This window comes from Bidens hawaiensis, unplaced genomic scaffold (assembly GCF_021521415.1).
Source record: "Bidens hawaiensis isolate Kalapana, Puna unplaced genomic scaffold, B.hawaiensis_p1.1 tig00001521_1, whole genome shotgun sequence".
Lineage (NCBI taxonomy): Eukaryota > Viridiplantae > Streptophyta > Magnoliopsida > Asterales > Asteraceae > Bidens > Bidens hawaiensis.
In genome coordinates this window covers 1,250,513-1,260,557 of record NW_027491087.1, presented here as the reverse complement: position 1 = coordinate 1,260,557, position 10,045 = coordinate 1,250,513, and the positions used below count along the sequence as shown (strand labels likewise).

Here is a 10,045-nt window from a genome sequence, read left to right as displayed (position 1 = left end):
TGGTTAGACATGTATGGTATATGTTGTCCGATTGATGAAACTTCTTTTAGTAATCATGTCTCGTTTGATTTGTATAATATAGTATCTATTAAGAAAACAGAGTAAAAAATAGGATTAGTGCGCAAATGATAGAGAAAATCATTAATTTAATAGGTTATGTGCGCTCTTTTAAAAAAAGGTGAGTTAAATTTAGTGCTAATAAAACTAGATTATTACCAAGAAGTAATTAATCAGGACAAATTGTCTAAAATAATAATATATCTGAGGACCAAACCAATAATGTAAATCTGTTTTAAATTTAGTATAGTCAAACTCAGAAGCTTCTTTCTTAACAGAAACCAAAAACTAGGGTTTACTTTTATGCTTCAAGATCCTTGTACGGACGCTGCCGTTGCTTCTCATTCTTCAATTACCACCAATATTCAACACTAGAAACTTCAATTCTTGACTTAATGTACGTTTTGATGCAATTTATGTGTTTGTTTACACGAACTTTAATCTGTTAGTGTATCGAATTCGTTGATGATCTATCTGTAATATTATTCTTATGAGTTTGTTATTAATAATATTATGGATCTAATGGTTATACATGGATGTATAGAGTTTGTGTTTGACCTAGAAGATATTTAGGGAAAATTGGCTATGAAGATATTTTTAAGGGTAGAAGATTGTGACATTGGCATCATTTAATGTTTTATTTGTTTTTTTTTTGAAATTGTAAATGTTTACAAGTGGGGATGTCTGTATTTAAATTTAGTTACAATAAAAAGCAAGATAGGCTAATTTTATACACTTTTTTTTTTGCAGAATATAAGATAAAGTGATGATATTTGTGTGTAGGTCACTAAATGTTTTTGACTGGAAGCGTTAATTTTTATGTTTGAAGGTTGAAGATCGGTTTGTAATATTCATTTTATGAGTTTGGTGTGATTTTATTGTAAACGTATTCTGGATGTATAATGTTTATGTATTGTTATTTTGGTACACTAGTGTAAACAATTTGTGGTTGACCTAGATGTATAATGTTTATGTATCGTTATTCTGGATGTATAATATTTATGTATTGTTATTTTGAGAAAATTGGCTAAATAGGTATTGAATGTGACATTGACATGATTTAATGATTTACATGTTTCTTTTAACTGTTTACAACATAGGTTAATTTGATACACATTTTTTATTGCAGAATATAATATAAAGTTATAATTTTAGTGTGTGAGTCACTAGAACTTAACTGGAAGCATTAAACATGGCGGTTAAAATGCAATGCGATGTCTTGCAAAGGGAAATTGTAGGGGATGAAGTTGAAGCATCTCAAGTTGTTGGTCGCAAGTGGTATTTTAGTAGAAAAGAGATTGAATCTTGCAGTCCTTCAAGGTCTGATGGCATTGATTACAAGCAGGAAGAACATTTTAGAAAGATTTACTGCTCTTTCCTGCAAGAGCTTGGCATGGAGCTGAAAGTGTAAGTGTGAAAGGATTTTATATTTTATAGTATAGCTTATATGAAAGAGTTTCTTGATGATATTTGGACATAAGTTTGTTCAGTACTGCTAGTTTTATGATTATATTAGTTTCATCCAGTTATAGTAAGGTTTAATTGTTTTTATCTATAAGTTAGCGATAGTTGCGTGAGATTTTTTCTTAATTGTTGATTATGATGAGTTTTTTATGTGTCATGTGGAGTAGTTGGAGGTGGTGGTAGTTTTGTAGGGTTTAATCTATTGTGTAAGTTGAGGTGCTGTTTGTTTTTCCTCAAAAGCACTTCTCCACCTCTTCTGTCTGCGCCGCGCAGACGTTGGGCTCTGCAGTGTGTTTGTTTTTCCGAAGACGTTTCATTAAAAAACGTCTACGCGTCCTCTTCTCCTAAAAGTGTTGCCCCTATCACTTCTCACCTCTTCTCATCTTCTTTTTTTTTTCATTATCACAACACAAAACACACACCACAGACTCCACCCTCTTCCTTCTCCACCCCAACCCTAGCTCCACCTCCGGCGGCCTTCCTCCTCCACCGCCGCCTATCTCCGTCGCCGCCGTCATGCCTGTCTCTCTCTCTCTCCACCGCCAAGCCTGTCTCTCTCTACTCCGCCGCCTATCTCCGTCGCCGCCGCCGCCGCCAAGCCTCGCTAAAAGTGAAGTCGATGCGTTGGCTATTGCGTCTGGGTATCCAGTTGTTGTTTGATAGCAATTTGGAAGTTGAATCATGTTGACTCTTTTGCTGTCTTCGGTCCACGTTTCAATATCAATGGCCGCTCCATTTTTTTATTATTATTATTATTATTAGATTGTTAGTTTTATTAGATTGTTGTTATTAGTTTATAGAAATAGAAAGTTTAGGATTGATGAATATTGTTATTAGTTTGTAGAAAATTTAGAAAGTTTAAATTTCAGTTTATTTTAGCAGTCTGCAAGTTGAAAAACAAACAGTCTTCTTGTTGCAGATTGCAGAGGTTTGGTCCACCTCTTCTGCTACAGATGTCTGCAGATGTGGTCCGCAGACTGCAGACGTTTTACCTCTGAAAAAACAAACAACACCTGAGTTAGCATGTGAGTTCCTGAAGAGGTAGGTCCCAGCAGAGCCCAGTTGGACCCGCAAGACTTAACTAAAGGGACGTCTGTGCAGAGACCAACTGGATCCGCAGGACCCACCATGCTCAGAGACGTGACGTCCTTACGCGCAGTACGCAAGCTGTTCCCGCAGGAAAAGCCTCCCAATGGTGCTCTGCCTGTTCCCGCAGCTGCGGATACAAGCCATCGGCGGATGTTCCATCGTGGAACATACACTTCATTGGAATCCGACACTGCAAAAGCAAAAAGCAGTTAGGAAAAGATGATAAAAAAATATATATATATAAAATAAAGGCCAAAATAACCCTACGCACCTGTAGGGTCAACGACAGGCCTGTAGCCGCCAAACCCATCACCTGAACCTAACGGATATCCATCCAAAAGGTCAGGCAGATGGGAAGGAGGCAGAGGTTGGCGAGAAGCCCCCAAACATACCTGAAGGATCGGCCGTAATTGCCGACGATGGAGGAGGCATGGTGGAAGCCGTCACCGGTAGAAACCAACGGAGGTGAACTCACAACCGTTGTCGCCGCTGCGGAAGAGCCCGCAGAAATAGTCACCGCCGGCTCAGTGAAAGAATCAGTAAATATGGCACTGACAGCCGGCCGCGATGTCATCACAGTTGGAACAGTTGGCTCAACCGGGTGAGCAACTGAACCAACTGAAGCAGGCGCAGACGCCTGGGTCATCGCCTCAGGTAGGTTGACCAAACCTACCGTCATGGGTCCGGAGGCGCTCCTCCCCGCTCCACCCTGGAATGCGGTAGCATCCACGTCTGTACAAAGAAGATATAAGTATAATGGCGGAAAGATATGAAGTTAAAAGTAAAGGAAGTTTGTACTTACGGGTTTTCTTGAGCCTAAAAGTGCGAACAGGCGGGGACGAACCCGATGGAGCCGGCCTCTTCACGCCGCTCACCGTAGTCGTCTTGGGCTGCTCGGAGGTGACAGTCGTCTCAGCCTCCGGAGCAGTGGTCTTATCACCTTCAGGGTTCCCCGCCACCTCCTCGCTTTCGGTCTCTGAATCAGACCGATGCACCGGATCGGCAGTGGAGGCAACCTTCGCCTTCCCCTTCCCGCCGGCAGCCTTCTTTTTCCGCACCAACGGAGGACTATCTGCGGATTCCTCATCAGAAGATGACAAGATTAGAGGAATTCCAGCAGAGGTTTCAGCATTGAGAGGTCGAGGGTTGAATAACTCCTTACCTGGCCGCGTGGCCCTCAGAATAGGGTGGCCTGGCGGTTACACCTCCACAAACCGATCCCTCGTTTGCTCCAAGATGGGCAACTCGTTCTCATCGAGAGCACGAGTACCCATCCGGGCGGGACCATCACTCTCCTGCGGCTGCAGGAGAGACTGCAAGTCGTTTCCCTCTGAAATAAAAAGAAGAAACAGTTAGAAGAAAAACCTATATCAACAAAGAAGACAGAGCATACCGTAAGGGACAGAGTTCAAACTGTATTCGAGGACGATAGGAATCTGGGACGCCTCCTTCCACACCCGGCTCATCCCAAGCATCACCATCCCAGACTCCGCAAAGCGGTACACCGGAGTCTGGATCCGGGAGATCTTGGCGAACCACTCCGCCTCCTGGTGGTTAAGGGCGTGAAGGGCGGGGAGGGCTCTCCCATTCTTAAACGTCATCGCAAGGGGGACGACGCGAGCGGAGATAAAGAAAAACTCCCGCTTCCACGACCGAAGACTGCGCTCGGTAGCGAGGATCTTCAACCCCTTGATCCGATTGACCAAGGTGTACCACCCCTGGATACACCTCTAGGAGTAGAAGGTCATCAACCGATCTACGTGGGGCTCCACGCCCAGAATGAGGCACACCCACTCAAAGTGGCGGATCTTGGCGATCGCCATCGGGTGTACCTCCGTCAAATGCACACCGTGCCTCTCCAAGACACGGTATACAAACTTCGTCAATGGGAACCTGAGATTCCCATAAACGAAGAATGCAGCATACACCCCTATTTTGCCCTTGGGGGCATCGTACACCGTCTGGTGTGCCCCCGGAAACTCAGGCTCGAACGATTCGAGCATGAACTTCCGGACGATGTGCTGAAAAAGCTCGGCCGGAAGAGCACACTGGCACTCGCCAGCAGTGCTCTTGTCGTCCTTTTCGGACGTCGACGTCGGGTTCTCGACGAACAACTCCGACTCCTCGGCAGTGGCCTCAAAATCACGGGTAGAAGACATGTTTCGGATGTACAGAAAAACGATTTCAGAAGAATGCTCGACGGAATAGTGAGTATTCGCCGGAAATCGTTTAGAAGATGAAGAGAGAAGTGAAAGTGTGGATTACAAAGGACCCTCTCCCCCTTTATATACTCATCGCAATTAATGCGATGAATTTAATGCGGAAGAGAGAGAAATCGCAGGTGCAATGAAACTATGACACGTGGCAAAGAGCAGGCTGGCAACAGCTGTTGAAAGGACGCGTGCCATTAATTTCACGGCCACGCGCCCGAAAAATCGCGCCCACACGCCTGAAAAAGCGTCTGGAATGACCATGTACTGTCACGTCGCCATAACTTCCCGCACGTCCTGACACAGCCAGAAGAAACCGTCGGACGACGTTTCAACAGTTTGGACTGTTCTTATCCTTTCACCAACTCTTCGAATTTCAAAATTTCAAAAAGATTCAAAAGTAAGCGGGAAAATACCCCTTACCTTGGCAACCAAGAAACTATAAGACAGGTGCGAGTACAGTGTTAAGGCAAAACCCTTCACATACTTAGCACCTGCAGGGAATTGAAGCCAGGAATACCTTGGAAGTAAAGTAGCTATAAGACGAGTGCGGGTACAGTGTCAAGGCAAAACCCTTCACATACCTAGCACTCCGCAGGGAATTGAAACCAAGAAGGATCTTCTGGGCAGTGCTTGCGGAAACGGGAATAACATCCCCACATAGCGGGAACGTCGAGAACTAGATTGTTTGAACCTCCAAGATGGAATTGGTTGTTTAAACATAATTGATCACTATGTTCAAAACTACCAAAACCTCATGGAGAATCTACACAAGTGGAACTCAACGCTCCTGACTTGCGAGGAGGTTACAGACCTACCCGCATCACACCCAAAGATCAAGCAGGAAAGTCGGGAATTTCTGCACGTGACATTAGGACTTCCGCGGGAAGAATCCCCATGGAAAACCTTAAAACTAAAACCTTTTCAAAAACCCTTGTTCAAGTTCAAAAGTTCACCTCACTTATTAACAATTCATGAGAAGAACATTGGACTGGGGGGACTTGAAGAGGTAGGTCCCAGCAGAGCCCAGTTGGACCCGCAAGACTTATCTAAAGGGACGTCTGCGCAGAGACCAACTGGATCCGCATGACCCACCATGCTCAGAGACGTGACGTCCTTACGCGCAGTACGCAAGCTGTTCCCGCAGGAAAAGCCTCCCAATGGTGCTCTGCCTGTTCCCGCAGCTGCGGATACAAGCCATCAGGGAAGGCTACCTGCGCAGCAAAGCTACACGCACAAGGCACTTAGCTCTCATAATAATTCAGTAATGTCACCAGAAGAAGGAATGAGTAAAGCCGGGAACTCTCCCGCACAAAGCCGGGAGACTCCCGCCCAAATGAGCCAGTCCGTACGATACTGTAGGATCTTTTGTACTGTACCTGACGAGGTATGGACAAAAGATCTGACCAAAGATACGACAGCTCACTGACAACAGTATGACGAACAGCACGCTCTTGTACTGTATGTCACTATTAGCCGCTGCCTACTCACCAACCTGTCGGAGGACGTGCATAGCCTGCAGTTGGTGGAACAGGAATAGTACATAGCCGGCCTGGTCACTATCAGCCGCTGCCTACCCACCAACTACCAGCATGGCATGTGCGTAGCCCACAGTTGGCAGAACAGGAACACTATTCAGCCGGCTGTACCTTCTTGGAAACCTACCTTCTGCTATAAATACTCCAACACCTTGGAATGGTATGATCATCTGATATCTTATCATCTCATCTTATCTTATATCTTATACCTGATATCTGCTCTAGTCATTCTCTTAATATACACTTATATTCAAGAGCAACCTAGTCTGATTCTCACGCCGGAGGGTGGTCACAAGGAGGTACCCCCCCTTCTCAATGACGAGCTCACGGTGTCTGTTTTGCAGGTTATCAGAAGAACCATCTTTGCTAGGTCTAACCCCTCGTGGGAAACATCTATTTAACCCCCAGATTATCCGTAATCTGCCCGGGGTCACTTAGTGTTTCTTCAGTTCCTAAACTTAATGTAATTATTGATTCATCAAGAGGAAACAGCCTATTTGTAAAATGCAAGAGAAAGTTGGGTACAAAGCATTCTTGATGGATCTAAAAGAAGATTAGATATACTGATAGTAAGAGTGCTAGCATGAAGCTTTCATGTTTAGTTACTAGTGTTAAGATTGCCTTATTTGCAATCAATTTGTTTGAAACATCTGATGTTGTAACTTAATTAACTTACTAGTGTTATGATAGCCATCTTATTCAGATTTTGCATCTGTTTTTCTTATTTTTCATTTTAAGGGAATAGTCATATTATTGTGTGCTAAAATAGCAATTGGTTATTGTTTTATATTTCAGACCTCAGCTAACCATTGCAACAGCAATTATGTTTTGCCACCGGTTTTACATGCGCTAGTCCCATGCAAAGAATGATTGGCAGGTAAGTGTTTTGTTCTTTTTGTGTCCCACATATTTTACGCTTTATATATGCTGCCATGCTAGGTTTTTTGTATCATATCACAGATGCAAACAATCTAATTGTTGAAACGTTGTCCATAGTAAAAGTTGGTACTTTGAATGGCACAAACACCATACATAAATCTTTTCACTTTTGTTGTGTTTACAAGTTTGCCTCTGGAAAAAATACAATTTTTTATCTTCAGTGAATTCACATAATGGTGATTGCTTCTTGCAGACGATGGCAACTGTATGCATGTTTCTTGCTTGCAAAGCTGAAGAAACACCCCGATGGTTAAATGAACTTGTTGTGGTGGCGTATAAGTTAATACACAAGGGGGACCCGTCAGCTTCAAGGAGAATTCGGGTGTGTGTAACACATCCCTTATTTTCATCTTGAACACATGTTTTCAATGCCAGTTTTGTTATTTCTCATCAGGTCATATATCAATCAATGTAGGAGATATATGATAAACAGAAGGAACTTATCTTAATTGGGGAACGACTTCTGTTACATGTTCTTGCTTTTGATATGAACATAGAACATCCATACAAGCCACTCATTGCTGCCCTTAAAAGATTGGATATCACATACAAAGATCTTGTAAAAGTCGCTTGGAATTTCGTGAATGACTGGTATGTATGTTATGCACAGTTATGCCTTTGAAAGTAGATATTTTTGTAACTATATACAATAATTTTGATGCAATATATCCATAGGCTTCGTACCTCGTTGTGCTTGCAACACAAGCCACATTATATTGCTGCGGGTTCTCTGGTTCTTGCTACAAAGATTATGAAGGTAAAATTGCCAACATCAAAAGGGAAGGCTTGGTGGATGGAGTTTGATGTTTCACCTAAGCAGTTAGAAGGTATATTTTGAAAGTTTTGTTTTTTCTAGGGATGCATGGGTTGCTTTGAATTGGTTTTGTGCTCAAACAAAAAAAAAGAGCCGAAAATTTGGTTTTTGGGCTTTTTACGACCGTTTGGTTTCGGTTTATAAGGATTTTATAATGGGTTCGGTTTTTTCGGTGTGCATGAAAAATTTGGGATGAAAAAAACACAAAATAATGAATCTGGGCCTGAAACTTTGTGCATAAATTTTTTGTTAGTTTATAATTACTTGATTTGGTGTGCATTACCGAAAAAACTGACCTGAAAGCAAATAGCTGAACCAAAAAAATCTCTAAAACAAAGACCGATGGCTGGTTTGATGGTTTTGTAAATCTGAATTCTTGGTTTGGCATTGGTTTTGTGTATAATTAAAACCGACAAAACGATCTGAAACCAAAAAAATGAACCGATAAAATCAAATCCAAAGAAAGATCAACGGTTTGGTTTTATGTTTTTGTAAACTGAAGGTTTCGGTTTTCATTTTGTAAAAACTCAGAAGTTTCGTAAAAACTGAAATTTTGGTTTAGCACAAGGCCGATGCACACCCCTAATTAATCATAATACATTTGGGCCTAAATTATTCAGGCCACACCATTTATTATAATTTTAAAAATTACTTAAAATCGGTATTTTCAGTTACATTTGTTTATTTGGGCTACCGAACCCAAAAATAAACTTTTTAAAAGGAAAAAAATCGAATCATTGGGTGTTTATAGGGTTAGGTTATTTTGTTAACGGTTTGGTTATTTTGGTTTCATGCACACCCCAGCTCTTTCTGTGTTGCGTGTAATTGACTTTACTTATTATTTGGTGGTTCAGATGTCGTTCAACAGATGATGAGTTTGTGGCAGCACAGTCAAAGTCAAGTCCAGAGTCAAACATTGAAGGATGCGAAAGTAACTGAACCTCCAATCAGAAAAGCAACCACTACAACACCTAATAGTGTGAAGAAAGAGGTTTTCGAAAAAGTCAAAGATACTTCCCAAGAAACAACAAATGGCCAAACGAGTGAAACGGGCAGTGGGGTCAGTGTTGTGGAGGATGGGGATATAGGCGAACCGGTTACACTTAATAAGTCAGATCTGAGCTCAAGTTGCAAGACAATTAGTTCAGTTAAGGGTGTAGTTGGAAATAGCGCGGGCGTAGATGTTAATAAGATAAGAGAAAAGATTAAAAACAGGAATCTAATTAAAACCATGAAAAGAGCGCGTGAAGAAGTTAAGGATGATGGAGAAGATTGGATAGAAAGAGAGTTGGAGAATGGCATAGTGTTACAATCTGCATATCCCCGGAAGCAAGTGAAGGTTTGAAGTTTGCTACTACAATGGTAAATCTATTATTTTGTAAGTATGAAAACATTAATCAAACATTTAATGGCTGTATAATCATTCTTCAGGTGTATATCTAATGATTTATGTTAGTAATTCAACTTGATTGATATCTATAGTCATGCCCAAGATAATCATCTTCAATCATTTTGCTCGATCTACCTTTTCCACTTGAAGCGTGGATACGCATGAAACACGCATATGCTTAAACAACTTGGAAAGTGATTTGATTGGGATGAAAACTAGAGTCTAAATTCCCTAAATAACTAGATTAGACAACATGGTCGATTTGTCTTTGGTTCATGAACATTTGGTCTATATGATATGATATGTTCTGATGCATTACAAATTGACTCCTGTCACCTTTACTTATCCACTCATGGCCTTTGTTTTTTGTGTTTTTTCAAATGCTTTTAGTCTTTTACCACGAACCAAAGCCAATGGGATGTGCCAACCAATGTTTTCATAATCGGACTTGACGTCGAACTAAAAGTGTGAATAAAATAAAAATTAAATAGGTTTAAAGTAGTAAATAAGTAGATTTAAAAAGAGAAAAGCAAAGAATACTTTG

At 41.5% G+C, this 10,045-nt stretch overlaps 1 pseudogene across 1 annotated transcript; it reads left to right on the top strand.

Annotated features, from left to right (window-relative positions):
• Window positions 1–1,172: 1,172 nt before the first annotated feature.
• On the top strand, window positions 1,173–9,585 carry LOC143584187 (cyclin-T1-3-like; annotated as a pseudogene). Its single transcript, XR_013144315.1, has 6 exons — window positions 1,173–1,464; window positions 7,154–7,235; window positions 7,491–7,619; window positions 7,713–7,888; window positions 7,973–8,124; window positions 8,966–9,585. The product of XR_013144315.1 is annotated as a cyclin-T1-3-like (transcript).
• The last annotated feature ends 460 nt before the right edge of the window (window positions 9,586–10,045 follow it).